Below are 12194 nucleotides of genomic sequence, written 5' to 3' on the forward strand. Positions count from 1 at the left end.
AGATCTTTTTGAAGTTCTTCACAATCTGCTTTGGTCTTAACTATCTTGAGTAGTTTAGTATCATCTGCAAACTTTGCCACCTCACTGTTTACCCCTTTCTCCAGATCATTTATGAATAAATTGAATAGGATAGGTCCTAGGACTGACCCTTGGGGAACACCACTAGTTACCCCTCTCCATTCTGAGAATTTACCATTAATTCCTACCCTTTGTTCCCTGTCCTTTAACCAGTTCTCAATCCATGAAAGGACCTTCCCTTTTATCCCATGACAGCTTAATTTACGTAAGAGCCTTTGGTGAGGGACCTTGTCAAAGGCTTTCTGGAAATCTAAGTAAATCCCATGGCTGGCAGAGATGTTCATGCTAGGAGTGGTGACTCCCCGACAGACCGGCTATGTCAGTTCTGCAGCTTCATCTGACTTGACAATGAATCCCTGTTCTGAATATCTCCTGCAATATTTTGATCAGCTGGAGCAAAAATCTTTCTGGTGTCACTTTCCTGGTGCTTGAATTCAATTTACAGCTTTCTCTAGCGACCACATTTGAAAACTGTGCCTTTAAAAAAGAAAACCAATAATGCCTTAAACATCTCAACATATCACATTTTGCTCTCTAAATCCTTCCCCTTAAGAGGGGAAATATTTAGTTTTGTGACAGACATAAAACATTATATTATGTGATATACTGTACCTCGTGGTAACTTGCTAAATTGTCTGACTTCGCCTTTACATCATTTCCCACCTCTCAGTATCATCAGCAGCACAATCTGCTAAGGACAGTTGAGGAGTGAAATGTTTAGAATCAAATAATTGTAGAGATAAGACCAAGGGTACGTCAACACTACCCGCCAGATCGGCGGGTAGTGATCGATCTATTGGGGATCGATTTATCGCGTCTAGTGTAGACACAATAAAATCGATCCCCGATCGCTCTGCCATCGACTCCAGAACTCCACTGCGGCGAAAGGCAGAAGTGGAGTCGACGGGGGAGCGGCAGCGGTCGACTCGCCGCTGTCCTCATGGCCAGGTAAATCGACCTAAGATACGCCGACTTCAGCTACGCTATTTGCGTAGCTGAAGTTGCGTATCTTAGGTTGACCCCCCCCCAGTGTAGTCCTAGCCCAAGAAAGCCACACTGTTTAGATTCCAGTGCATTGTAGCGCTGGATAACGAGAACGGATACTAGGGACTGTGTTTAGTAGAACCTGTGCCATAGCGTTCAGTGTCTTCAGGGGTGGCTCCAGGCACCAGCGCACTAAGCGCCTGCCTGGGGCGGCAAGCCGCGGGGGGCGGCCTGCCAGTTGCCGTGAAGGCGGCAGTCAGGCTGCCTTCGGCGGCATGCCTGCGGGAGGTCCGCCGGTCCCGCAGCTTCGGCGGCAATTCGGCGGCGGGTACGCCGAAGGTGCGGGACCGGCAGACCTCCCGCAGGCATGCCGCCGAAAGCTGCCTGACTGCCGTGCTTGGGGCGGCAAAATACATAGAGCTGCCCCTGAGTGTCTTTAAAGAGGGGCCACACGGAGCTGAGACAGAGAAATGGACAATGTCTGCATGTTCTCTCTCTTCTGTGCAGACAAACCCGCCCATCAACATGCTCCGGCTGAGCTGTGTAACTCGGGTGCTCGCAAATCCAAAAGCGAGAGGATTGCTCCAGTGAGCACGTTCTAGCAGGTGCACATAGTATTCTTGCTCTGGGCAAGAACTGAGTGGATAGTCCACCCTTAACTACACCTTCACTTCACCTCTTTTATATTGCATAAACCCTGTAATTCTCCCTGGGAATAACTACATGACCACTGGACTGAGGGGAGGGCCAGGCCTCATAAGAAAAATCAGACAAAAGAACTTGGTTCCAGCATGGAGCTTCCATTCCAAGGAATGTGTCAGCTCCACATGGGGCAACTAGTGCGGCCACAAACTCGTGTCACCAGTGTCCTGTCTCGAGCACTTGCTACAATACTTCACTGAAATGAGTCCCTGCTGAAATACCAATGCTTCAGGGCTTTCCAGCTGGATCACAAAGTGCTTGACAAGCATTAATGGACTCAGCCTCACAGCACCAGAGCAGCTGTGGTGAGGACCCTGCCTCCAAAGCTCCCCCTCATGGCAGGAGGTGGCCCTACAGCACCCCACCTTGACTTGTCTCCTGCCTCTCCCAGTAACTCTCCACAGACTAAACAAGATTCCCCTTCTGGGATCTAATTTGCTGGAGTCTTTATGCAGATTCCAGTGGCTCTCCCAGCCTAAACCCTTCCCTCTTGGTCCAGTGACCCCACAGCACTCCTTCTAGGGTGTGTGCTGTGTTTCTCCCTGGTCCCAGCCAGGACAGAAACAAAGTCTTTCAAGAAACAGAACTCAAAACAGAACCTGCACAATAACAGCCCTTCCTCCCAGGCATCACTGCTGGGTGCAGTCTTCCAGCCTCCCTCCACAACCTGGTCACACCACCTCAGGCCTTGCTCCACTGGTGTCTCAGGAGCCGCCCTACTCCCCTGGCTCAAACCTCTGCATCACCCAAAATCTCCCTTGTCTACCCCAGAAGTCTGATTGGTCACATGGCCCACCAGTCACATGACCATCCTTTTCCACACCTGGGGAGAGGAGAGCTCACTATGCCATTGGTGGGGCTGCGATCCATACCCTGAAAGGGACAGCCACCTTGTGACAGCAACCTTCTAGCGCAGTGGTGTCCAACCTTACGACATCTAAGTACCACCTTTTGTGGGCCAAACAGATTCTACATAGTTTAATAAGATTTAAAGTAGGGCTGTCTATTAATACCAGGTAACTCATGCGATTAACTAAAAAAAATAATTGTGATTAAGAAAATTAATTGCGATTAAATCGCAGTTAAATAATAGAATATCAATTGAAATGTATTAAATATTTTCTACATTTTCAAATATATTGATTTCAATTACAACACAGAATACAAAGTGTATATTGCTCACTTTATATTATTTTTATTACAAATATTTGCACTGTTAAACAATAGAATACCAATTGAAAATTATTAAATATTTTGGGGTTTTCTACATTTTCATATATATTGTATTCTGTGTTGTAATTGAAATCAAAGTGTATATTATTTTTATTACAAATATTTGCACTGTAAATATGATAAACAAAAGCAATAGTATTTTTCAATTCACCTCAGACAAGTACTGAAGTGCAATCTCTTTATTGTGAAAGTGCAACTTATAAACGTAGATTTTTTTTGTTACATAACTGCACTCAAAAACAAAACATGCTTCCATGCTGATGACGCTCATTAAAAAAATAAGCATTAATTAAATTTGTGACTGAACTTCTTGGGGGAGAATTGTATGTCTCTTGTTCTGTTTTACCCTCATTCAGGAGTGAGTGTCAGGAGACCAGGCCCCAGTTCCTTGAAGATGCCGAGTGCCTGCCGCTTTCATTGAAGGGTCGTCTCTGTTTTAGCTTTGATGCCACAGGCAAGAAAAATCCCACAGCGTCTCCTTAGCAATGGACAAAGTGGTTTGCTTGTTGCAGCATCTCCAAGTAGAAAAAGGTCCTAGAAAGACCCTTTCCTGGAAAACTACGACCCAGGGATAGGATGGTACAGCAAGATTCACTCCCTCTTCTACTTGAGCCCTGTGTTCTGCTGGGAACTGTGGGCATTTGACACAAAGGACTCAAGTTCCACCCACTTGTCTCAGAAATGGTTCACAATGCTGCCATCGTAGGCAAGGGTGCACTGTATGGGGTGCAGGGCTTGCTCGCTTTGGAGACTCTGAGGTAGACAAGGTGGGCATGGCGTTTGGAAAAGGGTGTGTGTTCAGGGCTAGTCAGTATATTCTCCTTCAGAAAGAGCAAGGTATTTTTCACTCACATCTTTTCCACCCCAGTCATATACAGAGACCCAGTAGATGCTGGTGCCAGTCCAGGGTCCTTGCTCCTGGGGGAACTTGAAGAACGTGTGAGTTGTGCGGTGCAGCTGTGATATGGGTGTGCTATTAATGTCTCACTGACACTGCACGTGCATTGGGACCTGTAAGCACTGGGAAATGGACTTTCATTATGGGCACCCATTTATGTCATGCCTGTGAATCGCTTGATGTGCATTACGAGTATGGAGATGCAACCTGTTGACGCTACTGTGCCACTTGAATGCAACCACACGCTGCGTTTCTAACAGCACACGCCCGAGTGAACGCTCCACTCCAGAGCCGGCAGGGTAGAACTAACCGTGTGCAAGAAGCACTATTAAACAGGATTCCGAGTAGCAGTTCTTGAGTACCTCCACACACCCATCGCAGGTGCACTTCTCTGAGCCATCTCCGACTGCTGCCAGTTCTGGGATTTAATCTCTCCTGTCATTCTGGACCGTAGTCCCATTCCTAACTCCCATTCCCTACTGAGACATGCTTCTGTGGATACCCTTGGCCGTGCCTACTCCAGCACCCGAGACCTGTCAAAGCTGATCTGATTACACTGGTCTACAATTTTTGAGAAGTCGTCTGCTTCAGAGATAGAATGTGCTATTTATTATGTATTTTGATGTGCTGAATTCAAATATGACAATTAAAACAACTGATTGGCTACTGTTTCTAAGATATTTAAGTTTTTACATTTTATGTCTATGTATATTGTGTAGTAGTAGAGTTTTAATCATAAATTGTAAACCTAGGTCTTTTCATGTGTTTATGGTTGCTTTACATGATAATATTTCACCTGTCCTGTTTATGTAACACTTTAAAAATCAGCAAAAGGGTTATATAAATAAAATTTATTATGAAACAAAAGGCAAAAAACTATTATGTACATAGTTTAGTCCTATTCAGTGTCTACTTGGCGCTTCTTGGCTTGTCTCTTGTATTCATTAAATGGAGTATCTCTTGTCACTGTCCAGCAATAGTCTGCAAGCATTGATGGGCTCCATTTGCCCTGATAGCGTTTCTCCATTGTTGCAATGTCCTGGTGAAATCGCTCGCCGTGCTCGTCGCTCATTGCTCCGCAGTTCGGTGGAAAAAAATCTAGATGAGTGTGCAAAAAATGTATCTTTAGTGACATGTTGCAACCAAGGCTTTTGTATGCCTTGAGGAGGTTTTCCACCAACAACCTGTAGTTGTCTGCCTTGTTGTTTCTGAGAAAATTTATTGCCACTAACTGGAAGGCTTTCCATGCCGTCTTTTCCTTGCCACACAGTGCATGGTCAAATGCATCATCTCGAAGAAGTTCACGAATCTGAGGACCAACAAAGACACCTTCCTTTATCTTAGCTTCACTTAACCTTGGACATTTTCCATGGAGGTACTTGAAAGCTGCTTGTGTTTTGTCAATGGCCTTGACAAAGTTCTTCATCAGACCCAGCTTGATGTGTAAGGGTGGTAACAAAATCTTCCTTGATTCAACAAGTGGTGGATGCTGAACACTTTTCCTCCCAGGCTCCAATGACTGTCGGAGTGGCCAATCTTTCTTGATGTAGTGGGAATCTCTTGCACGACTATCCCATTCGCAGAGAAAACAGCAGTACTTTGTGTATCCAGTCTGCAGACCAAGCAAGAGAGCAACAACCTTCAAATCCCCACAAAGCTGCCACTGATGTTGGTCATAGTTTATGCACCTCCAAAGTTGTTTCACGTTGTCATAGGTTTCCTTCATATGGACTGCATGACCAACTGGAATTGATGGCAAAACATTGCCATTATGCAGTAAAACAGCTTTAAGACTCGTCTTCGATGAATCAATGAACAGTCTCCACTCATCTGGATCGTGAACGATGTTGAGGGCTGCCATAACACCATCGATGTTGTTGCAGGCTACAAGATCACCTTCCATGAAGAAGAATGGGACAAGATCCTTTTGACGGTCACGGAACATGGAAACCCTAACATCACCTGCCAGGAGATTCCACTGCTGTAGTCTGGAGCCCAACGGCTCTGCCTTACTCTTGGGTAGTTCCAAATCCCTGACAAGGTCATTCAGTTCACCTTGTGTTATAAGGTGTGGTTCAGAGGAGGAGGATGGGAGAAAATGTGGGTCCTGTGACATTGATGGTTCAGGACCAGAAGTTTCATCCTCTTCCTCTTCCTCGTCTGACTCAAGTGAGAGTGATTCTGGTGCATCAGGAACCGGCAGTCCTTCTCTGTGGGGTACTGGGCGTATAGCTGATGGAATGTTTGGATAATGCACAGTCCACTTTTTCTTCTTTGACACACCTTTCCCAACTGGAGGCACCATGCAGAAGTAACAATTGCTGGTATGATCTGTTGGCTCTCTCCAAATCATTGGCACTGCAAAAGGCATAGATTTCCTTTTCCTGTTCAACCACTGGCGAAGATTTGTTGCACAAGTGTTGCAGCAAAGTGTGGGGCCCACTATAAAGGTGATAGGCTTTCTTAACCATAGTGGTTATACTGCACTTTTGTGATGCAAAAGTCACTTCACCACAAACATAGCAGAAGTTATCTGCACTGTTCACACAAGTGCGAGGCATCTCTGCTCACTTTGGCTAAACAGAAATGTGTCCCTTTGCAAAATCAAACACTGACAAATAAGAGAGCACGACACTGTATGATTTCTAGAGCTGATATAGGGCAATTTGTTCAGCAGAGTGATGTAAGCTTCGTTATGATTGCATCATCCATGACTTCTAGGAATAACATGATGCAATTCATATCATGTATGATGCAATACCAGCTTCAGATTGCATCATTCATTGTTTTGCCTAAAAAGCAAGTACTGTCCAAACCCAGTCATAGATTTATTCATAGATCCAGTCAAAGATGTATTTTAGTCATTTCTGGTTTAAATTGAGATCCCTTCCCTTTATAACTCACTTATCCTCCGCCATTCCCAAGTCAAGGGTCGTATATACTGACCCAATAGCATATCTTGAAAACTAGAGCCAATCAAAAATTTTAAGCATCATTTTCGTTCTCAGTGACCCAGAATTAGTAAAGTTTGACTACATTTATTTCAGAAGCATTTTGGCTGTAGAGCAGTGTTATCAGTCCGACAACCCATCTGCTGCAGTTGGCTCTTCAGGCACCAGAGCGGAGGGTGTTATGACAGCTTTTAGGTTAACACTGCCCCTTTCCTATGCAGAATTCCTACCTTCTCTGAAACTGCCCCTACTGGTTGCTAGTGTGACAAAGCTTCCTCTCCACCTCAGTGGAGGCTGGGGTATTCCTCTTTTCCCTCAGGATTTTCTCCACGCCCCTGCGTTTACTATCCACACCCTCTCGGCCTCCCTGAGGGGGGACGGGGAGGGGAGCCTCTCAGTCTCTGGTAGCCCCTCTGGGCATGGTGGCAACAGACCAGACACCCGGTTCAGTCTCTCCCCTCTGGCAGGGTCTCTTCCCTCAGACCTCTGGGGCCCGGAAGGGCCGTCCACACTGTTGGGCAGGGATCTCCCGTCCTTTGCCTCTGTAACTCTGTGGCTTCTCTCCTAATGCTTGTCAGAGTCTGCGCTGCCCAGCTCTCCAGTAGTTCGCCTTCTTCCCTCAGCTCCTATCACGCGCCCCTATCTGGCTGGAGGGGAGGCTTTTAACAGGTTCTGTCAGGCCCTTGGTTGGCCCCAAGTGTCCTAATTAACTTAGAGTAACCCCTGTTCAGCTACCAAGGGAAAAGGGACCCACTTATCCTGGGGCTAATATATCTGCCTTCCAAGGAAACATCTGTACACGCTCGTGCTCCGCATCCTTCATTTCCTCACCCTCGTGTCCTGCCCCGATACGAAGTGGCAGGACCTATTACCACCTCTTGAGGGTGAGGCATCCTGGTGGGCCAGCCTATCTTCCACCTAGTCCCATGGCCCACCAGGGTATTAGTTGGTGGCTCCTCCATGGAGCCATGAGCACGGGCATGTATTTGGCGTGGTTCAGCCCCATCCCTGACACCTGCCCCTTTTGCAGCATGAGGGAGATCCTGGCGCACGTGTACCTGTAGTGTGCCAGGTTGTAGCCCCTATTCCGGCTCCTCCTGGACATCCTTTTATGTTTCTGGCTGCCCTTTTCCTCTCACCTTTTCCTATACTCACACCCTATCCGTGGCCCCACACAGTTGTGGGACCTCCTTGTCAACCCCCTCCTGGCGATGGCCAAAGGGGCCATCTACAAGACCAGTGAGAGGAGGTTGGCTGAGGGGGTTTCCTGCGACTGTGGGACCTATTTCTGATCCTGCCTTCACTCACGTATCCAGGCAGAGTTCCTTTGGGCAGCATCCACGGGCTCCCTTGCCACCTTCGAGGAACAGTGGGTACTGTCCGGGGTTCTCTGCTCTGTGTCCCCTTCAGGTTCCCTTTGTTTGACCTTCACACCTGTCCCTGTTATATTTTTGGTTGTCCCCCGTAATATTCTGAATTCCTGGACCTTGTGGATTCTCCCCACCAGCTGGGGGAGGGTCCTTTAGCAGTGGGCCAGCTTGCACCCGCCCACTTCCCGGGACCCAATATTAGCACTCTCCTGTAGCCATCTGGCCTGACCCTGTCACACTAGTTACGTGGGCAATTCACACTCTTCTGATGGCAGAAGAGGGGATAACTTTCCTGCCTGGAGTAATTTATTGTTGGTCCATCTTTTTCTTTCCAAAATGTTTATTCCAAGGGGATATCCAGTTCCAGTCAGTCCTTTGGCCTCATTACTGAGATGGGCACCAAGAAAGCCAAGTCGTGGCAGTCAGGGTAGCTTCAGTTTGTGGACTCTGGTCCACTAGAATCATATTGAGAGATTTCATATAAGGCAACGAAGAGCTGCCATAAGGTGACTTCTAGCAAGCATGAACCCGGGCTGGATGAGAATAACAAACTCGCTGAGAACTGCTGGGTGCCCCTGTCTCAGCTCCCTGGCCCATCCCTGCTGTCTATTTGTACGTGAACTGTTCAAGACAGAACTAGTGAGTGCCAGTGGAGATTCCTGTGCAAGCTGAGCCGGGCAGGCAATTTGGTGAACTTCCCCCTGCACCATCCTGGAAGAGAGTGTTCTGCTCTTGCCCCATCCTGTGGCTGAGATGTAGACTTTCTATGGAAACCAAGCAGTCAGGGACCGTACTACTCTTATAAGAAGATGGCTCTGCTTTGCCAGGCTCTGCCAGAGGTGCACTGTTTTCTGCCAGCACATCTCAGGAAGACTTTCCTTCTCTCTGAAATTGGCTGCTGGGCTCTTAATCCCTCAATGATCTCTCAGCACCTGACTTTGGCTGCAGCCCAGCTGTCGTAGCTCAGAGCTCTGCAATAGAAACAGTGGTGTAAATATTCTCTCTGTCCCTTTGGACTGGAAGTTGCCAAGATCTGCTTTCTGCTCTAGGAAACTCTTGCTTTCCACTAGCAGCCAGAGGTCTCTGCTATACAGGACATGGGGATTAAATATGGGTTGCTAGAGAGAATCTCTGTCCTGTTAAGATATTTTTATTTGCATCCCGGACAAATTTCCCTACATGTAGTCAGAAAGGCAGGAAGGTTAAGCACACGGCAAATGCATTCCCATGGCCAATAAATCAGAGATTTAAGAGCGCCTTCCAAAGGAACCTGGCAAAATGAAAGTTGACCATGACTTTTAAGACAGTGAGGAGATGCTCCAAAGGTCACACACACTCATGCAATGACTGTTCCTGCAGCAAGATTGACTTGAAAGCATTCTGGAGGAATTCTGTTTATGGTCAATTAGCTCAGTTGAATGCTCCCAGACATTCAGCAGATGACTGTAGAAATATGCCCTCCCAGCCCTATGTTGTAGATCACAATGAACTAGAGGTAAGACAAACACCATGAGTATGTGTAGCAGATGTTTGGCCTGATGGGTACAGGCCCGGATGACAAACGGAGGAGCTAGTTTGTGTCTCTTCCCCCAGCACTCTGTGTGGTCCTTAATTCCCAGCACTCCATACTTGTGTTCATCTGCACATGTGTACATGGGGCACAGGATCCTGGCATTTGGCTTCCCTTGGACCCCCTGGCTCCCTAGTCACAGCTGCTCCTGAGTCTGGCAGGGTGGCAACAATAACACACCATCATGCTGTATCAATGGCTGGAGGAAGGGCAACGTGTGCCCACCCTCTCCCTGCCATATCTCTGCCACCTTTTCCTGCTGCATCCTGGACTCCGAGGGGCCTTCACAGGGTCTTGGAGAGGAGGGTTGGGGGTCAGCAATGACTATGCTGGCACCACCCTCCATGCTGGAGTGAGGAAGTCCATCCTTCGTCCTTATCATACCCAGATATGGGGAGTGAAAGGAGAGGGGATGGTCTTATCTCATTGAAGCTACACAGCACGAAGGCAGCGTCAGAGTGTAACATACTCATCACAAGGGGTGGGAAGGCTGTAACGTAGAAGGAAAAGCTACCAAGAGAAGACGGCAGCTCTGCATATGCCTTTTTGTATCCTCCTCCCTCATTGCAGCCTTGCATCTCCATCGCTTCATCCTTTATGGTCCGCCAAAGGACGCTCTTGACCTGGCCCCTTCACGCACAACAAATCTGTTCCTTGTGCGTATCCGGAATCATAGCTGTTGACTGGATTGATGTAGCTTAAATCTCTATTACGTTTTACTCTTGTTAGCATTTGAAAAATGAACACAGCTATGGGAGAGGGGATTGGATTCTTTGGGGCTGTGCATGATCAATGGACTTGCCAACTAAGGGCTTGTCTCCACTTACTGGGGGACCGACGCGTGGCGATCGATCCACCGGGGGGTGATTTAGCGGATCTAATGAAGACCCACTAAATGGACTGCTGATAGCTCTCCAGTCAACTCCAGTACTCCACCAGAATGAGAAGCATAAGATAAGTTGATGGGAGAGTTTCTCCCATCTACCCAGCATGGTGTAGACACCGCAAAAAGTTGACCTACCGTATGTCGACTCCAGCTACATTATTCACGTAGCTGGAGTTGTGTCGACTTAGCCCCATAGTGTAGACCTGCCCTAAGACTCTGAACCTACACTGAGCAACATGAGGGCAGACCCCCATGGCTTAGTCTATATGGCAAAGTTTTGCTGGCATAACTATGCGAGCTAGGAGTGTGTGTGTGGGGGGGGGGAAATCACACATCCCAACTGACATAGCTAGGGCAGCAAAAGCCTTAGAGTAGATGCAGAGATACCAGCAAAAGAGTCGATTCACTGACATAGCTTATGTCATTTGCGGAGGGGGTTTAACTGTGCTGGCAAAAGAACTCCTTGTGTCAGTATAGCCCGTGTCTCTTCTAGGGGCTTTTTAGGCATAACTCTACTGGTATACCTATGCCAGCAAAGCCTTTGTAGTGTAGACAAGCCCTTAGAGTCAGTGAGGCTCAGGGCGGGCAGACGTGCCTGACCACATAGAGTTGTTTGCAGGATCTAAGTCCCAATCAGCAAATCTGTATCAAACACGGAGCCCCCAAATGCCAGTTTTGCAGTGTCTCTTTTCAAAGTATAATGGCACTTGAACATGTAATAGATGTGGTTCTATTTCAGTACTTGGTGTAGTAAATGGTTTCTTGCTAACTGGACTCATTGGATATTAACAAAACAAGCAGCTCCTTGGAATCACAGCTCAGTCTCTCTGGCATTTCTCAATCATGCACCTCTCTTGTGAATGCTTTGAACCAACAATCAATAAAAAGCAAAGTGCATTTTAATGTATAACAAAGTAGGTTCACTTTAAGTACATTTTTTCTCCAAATTCACAACATACAAGGTAATCATGAAGCATAAAATAATCAAAGTGTACCCAACATTATATATGAATATACATAATATATAGAGAGCAAGTCATAAGTAACAGAGCTAGGCACTAGATACACTGAAAAGTCTCTTCTCTGAACCCTGATCAACAGTACAGTCTCTTTCTGACTGCACATGTGTGCTGCAAAAGGGTGATGAACAGAGCTTTTAATTAAAACAGCTATTGTCTTCATTGCAACTCCTACAGAATTTAGGATTCTATTCTTCTCTTAGGTTTGCACCACACAGTTTTTGTATCAATATAATTATGTCAACTAGGGGGCTGATTTTTATACGAATGAGTTACACCAGCCCAACCCCTGCTGTTGATGAAGTTATAAATGTGCTCAGACCGGTATAACTACACCCACAGTAGGGGCATTGTATTACTTTAACTAGACTGGCATAGTTGGTGGTACAACTATTATGTATAGACAAAGCCATGGGGTGTACAAGGAGGGAAGGGTTTTAAAAAGTGCTTAGTATGAAACTATGTTAATGCAAACTAGGTATCTTTTAGTTGGCACCAGCAGG

This window comes from Emys orbicularis, chromosome 11 (genome assembly GCF_028017835.1).
Source record: "Emys orbicularis isolate rEmyOrb1 chromosome 11, rEmyOrb1.hap1, whole genome shotgun sequence".
In the NCBI taxonomy this organism is placed as follows: Eukaryota; Metazoa; Chordata; order Testudines; family Emydidae; genus Emys; species Emys orbicularis.